General features: G+C 43.6%; 1 pseudogene; it reads left to right on the top strand.

The window, feature by feature from the left end:
• Positions 1-543: 543 nt before the first annotated feature.
• Positions 544-1951, top strand: LOC750793 (putative UPF0607 protein ENSP00000383144; annotated as a pseudogene).
• Positions 1952-8637: the final 6686 nt, after the last annotated feature.

Raw genomic sequence — 8637 nt, 5'->3', positions numbered from 1 at the left:
GGCATGTGGTAAGAGGCGCATCCAGTCAGGTCAGGGCACCGCGTCCTCTCTTTGGAAACCTGCGGAGTGAGGCTGGTGGCCCTTGAGGCCACGGCAGCCATGGAGAAGGCGGGCCTGGCTCCAGGCAGCACAGAGGCACTGGAGAGGCCCCAGGGGAGCCTGGCAGGATCTGGCTGGTCCTGCACGCTGCTTCCAGGTTCTGGCCCTGTAACCCAGGGGACAGGGCCAGCCAAGACAGGGCCACTGGGTGCTAGCCAAGACCTGGGCCAGGCGCCAGGCAGAAGTGCTCTGGCGGATCAGCCCCACACCTCCAACAGCCCCACAGGGGGGCCCATCCAGGGCCACACACCTGCCCCCAGGAGCAGGACGTCCCTGAGGCTAGAGTCCAGCTGGATCGGTGGAAAGGTCTCACCCTTTGCCCTTTGACTCCTCTTGTAGGCACCCTCGCTGGGCTCCTAAGCACTCCTCCACACCCTGGCTCTGTCACCAGCCCCATGGTGATGTCATAAAACTCCCAGATGCCCAGTGTGCACCCGGCCACAGAGAAGTGGGTGACTTAGGAGTATCCTCTCCACTTCTGACCCTTAGTTTCATCTGTGCACAACTCGCTCAAAATGGGCAACTCACTAAGCGTATTTTGTTCCTGGTTCCACCGCAGGTCCTGGCCATGCCATCGGCAACCTGCTGGTCTTTTCCGTGAGGCCTTCCCAGCTGGCCAGGCTCACCCCGCGGCTCCTGCACCTGTGCCTGCCCCGGGAATCGTGGGCCGTTTCCCACTCCTCAACTGTCAGCGACATCTTGGGCCTTCTTTTCCAGTCAGGTGGGACGGCGCCCCTATGAGGCTGAGTCTTATCCCTCGGAACACGGGCACCCCACAGAGGGTCCTGCCTCCTGTGGTCTGGAGCTCCCCCTCAAGGAAGAAACCCGTGCTGTCTGCTCACAACTCCATGATGTTTGGACACCTCAGCCCCGTGAGGATCCCTTATCTCAGAGGCAAGTTTAACCTTCAACTTCCTTCATGAGATGAGCAGGTGATCCCAGCCAGGCTCCCGAAGACGGAGGTGAGGGCAGAAGAGCCCAAAGAAGCAACGAAGGTGAAAGACCAAGTAGAGACCCAGGGGCAGGAGGACAATAAAAGGGGCCTCTGTAGCAATGGGGAAGCAGCCTTCACCTCTGGGCCCCTGGAGACTCAGGGAAACCTCACTTCCTCCTGGTACAATCCCAGGCCCTTGGAGGGAAATGTCCACCTCAAGAGCTTGGCAGAAAAGAACCAGACTGACAAGGCCCAGGTGTATGCAGTGAGTTTCTACTCCAAGGGCCATGGAGTCTCCAGTTCACACAGCCCTGCTAGAGGCATCCTTCCCTTTGGGAGGCCTGACCCACTTCCAACAGTGGTCCCTGCCCCAGTTCCGGGCTGCTCCCTGTGGCCAGAGAAGGTGGCCTTGAAGGTGCTGGGTAAAGACCACCTGCCCAGCTCTCCAGGCTTGCTGATGGTGGGGGAGGACATGCAGCCCAAGGATCCTGCCGCTCTTGGATCAAGTAGGTCTTCTCCACCCAGAGCTGTCAGCCACAGGTCCCGCAAAAGAAAACTGTCAGGGCCACTGCTGCAGCTGCAACCGACCCCTCCCCTGCAACTGAGGTGGGGTAGAGATGAGGGACCCCCACCGGCTAAGCTTCCATGTCTATCTCCTGAGGCACTGTTGGTGGGTCAGGCTTCCCAAAGAGAAGGACTCCTCCAGCAGGGCAACATGCATAAGAACAGGAGGGTGTTAAGTAGAACATCAAAATTCAGGAGACTAAGACAGCTGCTTAGGAGGAGAAAGAAGAGACGGCAGGGCAGGTGTGGTGGCTCACACCTGTAATCCAGCACTTTGGGAGGCCCAGGCGGGTGGATCAGGAGGTCCAGAGATTGAGACCTGAGGAGCATCTCTGCTTGCACCATCTGGGAAGTGAGGAGTGCCTCTGCCTGGCTGATCCACCGTCAGGGAAGTGAGGAGTGCCTCTGCCCAGCCACCCCACCGTCTTGGAAGTGAGGAGTGCCTCTGCCCAGCTGCTCCACCGTCTGGGAAGTGAGGAGCACCTCTGCCTGGCCACCGCACCTCTGGGTAGTGAGGAGCACCTCTGCCCGTCCCCCACCCTGTCTGGGAAGTGACGAGCGCCTCTGCCCAGCCGCCTCACAGTCTGGGAAGTGAGGAGCGCCTCTGCCCGGGCCCTGCCCCATCTGGGCAGTGAGGAGTGCCTCTGCCAGGCCGCTGCCCTGTCTGGGAAGTGAGGAGCGCCTCTGCCCAGCTGCCGTCCTGTCTGCGAAGTGAGGAGTGCCTCTGCCCAGCCCCCTTACACTCTGGGAAGTGAGGAGCACTTCTGCCTGGCCACTGCCCTGTCTGGAAAGTGAGGAGCGCCTCTGCCCAGCTGCCCACCATCTGGGAATTGAGGAGGAGCACTGCCTCTGCCCGGCCTCCACCCCATCTGGGAAGTGACGAGCACCTCTGCCCGGCCGCCTTACAGTATGGGAAGTGAGGAGCACCTCTGCCCAGCCGCCACCCTGTCTGGGAAGTAAGGAGCACCTCTGCCCAGCCTCCTCACCGTCTGGGAAATGAGGAGCACCTCTGCCTCGCCGCCATCCTGTCTGTGAAGTGAAGAGTGCCTCTGCCTGGCCTCCTCGCCGTCTGGGAAATGAGGAGCACCTCTGCTCGCCACCGTCCTGCCTGTGAAGTGAAGAGTGCCTCTGCCTGGCCTCCTCACTGTCTGGGAAATGAGGAGTGCCTCTGCCTGGCCACCGTCCCATCTAGGAAGTGAGGAGTGCTTCTGCCCAGCGGCCGCCCTGTCTGGGAAGTGAGGAGCGCCTCTGCCCGGCCCCCTTACCATCTGGGAAGTGAGGAGCGTCTCTGCCCGCCTGCTTTGCAACCTTCCAAGTGTGAAGTGACAGCCTTGTGTGTGATCTTTCTGCCCTCCCCAAGTTTGCATTTTTGACATTAAAGTTTACTTTTTAATTTAAAAAAAGGAGATCGAGATCTTTCTGGCCAACATGGTGAAACTCCGTCTCTACTGAAAATACAAAAATTAGGCAGGCATGGTGGCTTGTGCCTGTAGTCCCAGCTACTCAGGAGGCTGAGGCAGGAGAATGACTTGAACCTGGGAGGTGGAGGTTGCAGTGAGCCGAGATCGCACCACTGCACTCCAGCCTGGTGACAGAGCAAGACACCGTCCTGAAACGATGTTGTAGTTGAGAGCAGGATGGTCTTTTGGGACAGGAGGAACAAGAGGTTGTAGTTGCCACTCTTCAATCAGTTCTTCTTTTTCCTTGACTGTAAGATCAGATCGTTCTTGTAATTTGTAAGTCTTAGAGAAAAGAAGTCTGATTATCCAGAGTATCAGAATCCCTTCCACAATAAGATGGTAAGCAGGAGCCTCGTAAAGCGCCTGTACCATCCCCACCAGAACCCAGTGCTCCGTGGCGGTCACCATAGTTAACCGCTTCCTTCCGGAAGACGGGTCACAAGCAACTTGACTTTTATAACAATGGTATTTTTTAAGAGTACAGGTCTCTCCATCCACCCTTTATTTTAAAATAGAATATTTCACAATTTAGGTTTGACTAATGTTTCCTCATGAATAGACTCAGATTATGCATTCCCTTTTGAAATATAGCAAAAGTGAGGTTGTATGCTTCCTAAGGCACCACAACTGTATCCAGTTTTGATGTTCATTTGTGATATTGATTCTGATTATCTACTTAGTGCCTTGTGTGATTTATCAATTATGTAGTTCTTTCTTTTGTAACTAATAAGCAACGTGCAGACAGACATTTTAAGATCATATAAACATCTTGCTCGCCCCTTAGTGATAATTGCATTAGAGTCCCTTCACCCAAACCCACCTTTCTCTGAGATTTTATTCATTTGAAATACACTTGGATTCATTTATTTGTTTTAGTTTCATTTTATTTGCTTTCAGTTTTAGTCCCCTCACCTATTTCTTATTCTTGTTGATTTTTTTTAACATACAGATGATTAATATATTTCTAAAAGTTAAGGCTCTGAAAGGCATTTACAAAAATGTGTCAGTCTCAACTATAACCCTTCTGCCCGCTTCCCACCTGCCCCTTGTAGGAAACAACATTATAGTTTTCTGATTTATCCTTTCAGTGTTTTCTTTTTGTAGAGATGGGCACATATATTTGTATTTTTATATTTTCCTTTCCTTCTTAAAAGGTAGATAGCATATGCTGTTTTGTACTTTTTTCACTTCACAGTATCTTCTGGAAAACATTTTATATAATATCTTATTTTTTTTGTTAGTGTGCTAAGCGAAATTTAATTGCCAATGAAAATTTTAAGAGTAGCATTATGAGACAGCAAGAAATGACCTTCATTCCAGGTAAAACAGAGGCATCATTTAATTTATTCATTGAGTTCATAGTGCTTAAGAGAGACTCTCGGATTCCTGGTTAGACAGAGCTTGGTACAGCACTTTTTAACCATCTTCTGTTGGGAGGTTACAATGCTTAAAATGAAAACCCAAAACCAAAAAAAAAAAAAACCAGTCCATGTGTTTACCAAGATGATGTTTCAATTATTCAAATAAAATATTCAGTTTCAACATGTCAACACATGTATGTTCATAAGTTTTCTTTAAAATTATACAATTCATGCTATTTGGATTTATCTTCATTTTTCATTTAAATGCACTGGTTTCTTCATACTTTTGTCATTTCAAATTGCTTGAGTGTAGCTCTGTGAGTCATTACAAATACATAGTATTTCACCCGTGAAGGGCGAGTATAATGTTTTTGCTCTCATAAACCATGTGGGGTGGGGGAGGGGGAGGGATAGCATCAGAAGATATACCTAATGCTAAATGACGAGTTAATGGGTGCAGCACACCAACATGGCACATGTATACATAAGTAACAAACCTGCACGTTATGCACATGTACCCTAAAACTTAAAGTATAATAATAATAAAATTTAAAAAAATGTGGTTCAGGTTTTGAAAGCTTTTTTTTTTTTTAAATGAAAGTAAAAGTTTCCTTACAAGCAACCTACTCTGTTTATTTTATTAGGATTCAATGCAAACGAATAATTCATACATATTATCTTTGGGTTCTTGAAGTAAAATTGCATAATCACCTAAATTATTTAGTTTTTCCAGTCCAGAGAATGAAAAGTTATGTTCAATATAAATGTTGGACTTAAAAATTTTAACACCAATTAATACAATATCAAAATTTATCTTAAACCATTATTTCTCAGAGCTAGAACTGACATGGTTTGCATTACTGACTTTTCAGTTGTAGGTGATGTATTGTAGATTCCTTGAATTCCTCTAGCATGTAATGATAGAAAGAACACTGGGCCAAAAATCTAATAGTTTGGATCATAGTCTTGGCTCTGAATGATTTGACCATTTGATCTTGTTGGAAGATCTGAATATTATCTAGTCTAGTTCTTTAATTTATGGATTTCACTATGAGAATTAAACAAAAATGAGAGTGCTGACTCTCATTTAAAATTAAAAAATGGAGGCTTTTGCCAAAAAGGCATTAAAATATGTTGCTAGTAACTACAACCAGTGTTCCATAAAAGAAAGAGTATTTTAACACACACACACACACATGAACTCGCTAATACAGAGCAAATAACAGTACAGTACTTCAGGCTGAATAAATATAGTTTTCATGAATCACTAGAGAGTGTGGTGGAAGAAGATAAAATTCTTTTCTTTTTATCCCCATCTTTCCTTCTTGATTTTATTCCCAACAGAAAAGAAAGGCATTTTTAAAGACAGATAATTTATTAACATAATAATACCCTGAACTACTCTAGGAGAGGCAATTGATATAGCCAAAAAATTTTGTTTGTCTTATAGAAACCTCAGTTTGAAGACCCTAACTTCCCTCAGAGACATACACTAGGGACCTCACAAAATGCCTTCAGTGAGGAACTGGAAAACTGGAAGAAGTGCAGAGAAGAAAAGGTCAAGAAGGTCCTGAGGGACAGGATAATTGAGGAAGCAAGAAGTGCAGAGGAAAGTGAATACAGAAAGAGGGAAATTTATGGATGCTGAGGCAGACACTAAGTTGACTGAATCTTGGGTCTGGGCATAGGTAAATAAACCATTTGGAATAAGTACATTGTATTTGTTTCATACTGAGGTATACTTCTGAGAAATGGATTGCACATGATTCATGTCTAGGATGTTATGGGCATAAATTAAGTAGCACAGCATTTATTTTTTAACGTTTTTCTTCTAGTTGAAAACTTGTGAAGAACTAGCACTTTGTAAAGTTAGAATTTTATGTTTCCACATGTTTTCTCCCCTGCTTCAAATGTCCATCTTTCCTTCTTCATCTAGGTAATTTCTATTTATTTGTCATGATTCATCACAAACAGTAAGTCCTCCAAAATACGTCTTAGCTTCTCTTTAGAAATTTGATGCCCTTTGTCTATGTGGTCACAGCACCTTTGTCATTTTTTAGCTTATTATACTGAATAACACCTGTCTTATTTGTTTGTCACCTACTCATCTATAAAGTTCCTGACACTCAGAACTGTATTTTAACTATCTTTTGCTTCATTTCTTAGTGTTGAGTAAGAAAGTGCTATTCTACATTTACGAGTCTTTATCTTGGATTTCCCCTACCTAGAATTCTATTCTACTTGTCTGCTAGGAAATTTTCAATTATTTTCTTTAACTTTGTGCTAACTTTCTCCATGAAGTCTTTCTTGACCTTTTCTCTCACTGCAGCAGATTTAGTCATTTCATCCTCTCTCTTAATTTTGTATCTATACTAAAAGATAGTTTTCAAAATGATAAAATTATGTCTCATAAAAATATAAAATATTTTATTTAACTCATCAATTAATGAGTAAATTAGTAAGATGTTATAACCACTTCAAATGAGAATTTAACTAATGGAGATTTACGTATCTACTCAACAAATTCATTTGCATTACCATAAACAGGAGCCAATTGCATTACTGTGACAAAGAATATCTGTGTCACCATTACTTTTCTGTAGATTAACTTCCATCTCTACAGAACTATAGAATATTCTAGTCAAAGACAATGAAAGATGCAGATCCTTATAAAATTAAGACAAACTTCAGCATTCTACTGAAAGAACATCCAATAATTTTTTTTGCCTTATGGAAGTCATTTACTTTTTTTCTTGACACTTATAATAGTCCAATATTAAATTTTCATCCTTTTGAAATTATTTTCATATTTCCCCTATACCTTCCTGCCACATTGTACCCTTCAGAGAGGGACTTGACCATAAACTCTTCTCTGGGCTGCGTAAAGAATCTCTCATTTTCCCCTTCTATTTAGTTGACACCAGCTACAACAAAGAAGGCCAGTTAATTAGCAAGTTAAAAAAAAAGTGTGAGTAACTTTTAGAATCTGTGAGAAAGCACTGGAGAAATGAAACTGGAAGAATTAGTTGATAATTCTTGCCTTCTGTTTTTCCAGTGTTTTATTTAATCCCCACGTGCTTTCAGATAGTTTAAGCTCATTTCTTTAGATTGAGAGAGAATGGAGGATCCTGAAAGGACTTGGGAACATGAATGAAGATAATTAGAGGTGATGGTGACAAAAGGAATAGTAAATACAGGAACTCACTTTTAGAGACTCCATCAAAGGACAGGTTCTTCACAAGGCAGTTTTGTTTTACTTTGGTTTAAGGGTGGACCATTATCAACATCCTATAAGAAGAGAGGTTAAGTAACATGTGAAAGACCATACAGAAATTAAGTGGCAGACTAGGGATTAAATCCAGCACAATCAGATTCTCAGTTCCTAAAAACTAAAAAATTAAAAATTAAAAATTCAGCCTGGGAGCAGCTGTAGCACAGGAAAGTTTGCACCAGGATAGGCTATGATGTTTTGGTGTTTGAGTCTGTACTCAGCCAGAAGTTCTTAGTAGATACACAGAGGCTGGATCTGTGAAATATTTCACCAGTCAACTCAGTAAAACTAATCATACAACCCCCAAAATACTCACCCACATGGTAGATGTTGAGTTATAAACAGTTGTCCTCATATTTGGTGAGCTCTATTATTTTCTGTACCAATGGGGATGAGAAAGGGGGTGGGCAGCAACTTTCATAATTTAGAATACCAGATCATTTAAACACACTAATGTGTGTTCTTAAATGTTCTTTTGAAATTATTTGAATATATATGTGGCAGGTATTTCAGAACTCTTTTTTCAATAATAGTATTATATAGTGCTTATTCAGTTCTGGGTACTATTCTAGGTATTTTTATATTGTGAAGTCATTTTATCCTCTAAACAACCTCATGTTTAGTATTATACTATTTTGTGGATGAGGAAGTTGAGGCACAAATGTTGAAGCTGGGATTCAAACTCATGTAATCAGTTTCCAAGAACACATGCCCATCACTGTAAAGCTACCTCATGGTGAGACTACACTCAGTAATACCAATTCACAGGTGATGAGAATGCCCTGTTTCCTCCATGAAATTATACTTTTATCCTCACCTTGTAACTCACACTTAGCCTGGAATAAGGTTATTTGTTCTATAGCATATGTAGGTTTTGTTCTTTTTGTACTTTCCCTGGGTAGATAAGAAAACTGGGTTTAGAAGATTCACAGTCAATAGGATTTGAGA

Source organism: Pan troglodytes, chromosome 5 (genome assembly GCF_028858775.2).
Source record: "Pan troglodytes isolate AG18354 chromosome 5, NHGRI_mPanTro3-v2.0_pri, whole genome shotgun sequence".
Classification (NCBI taxonomy): domain Eukaryota; kingdom Metazoa; phylum Chordata; class Mammalia; order Primates; family Hominidae; genus Pan; species Pan troglodytes.
The sequence above is the reverse complement of the archived record's forward strand: the minus strand, read 5'-3'. Positions and strand labels throughout refer to the sequence as shown.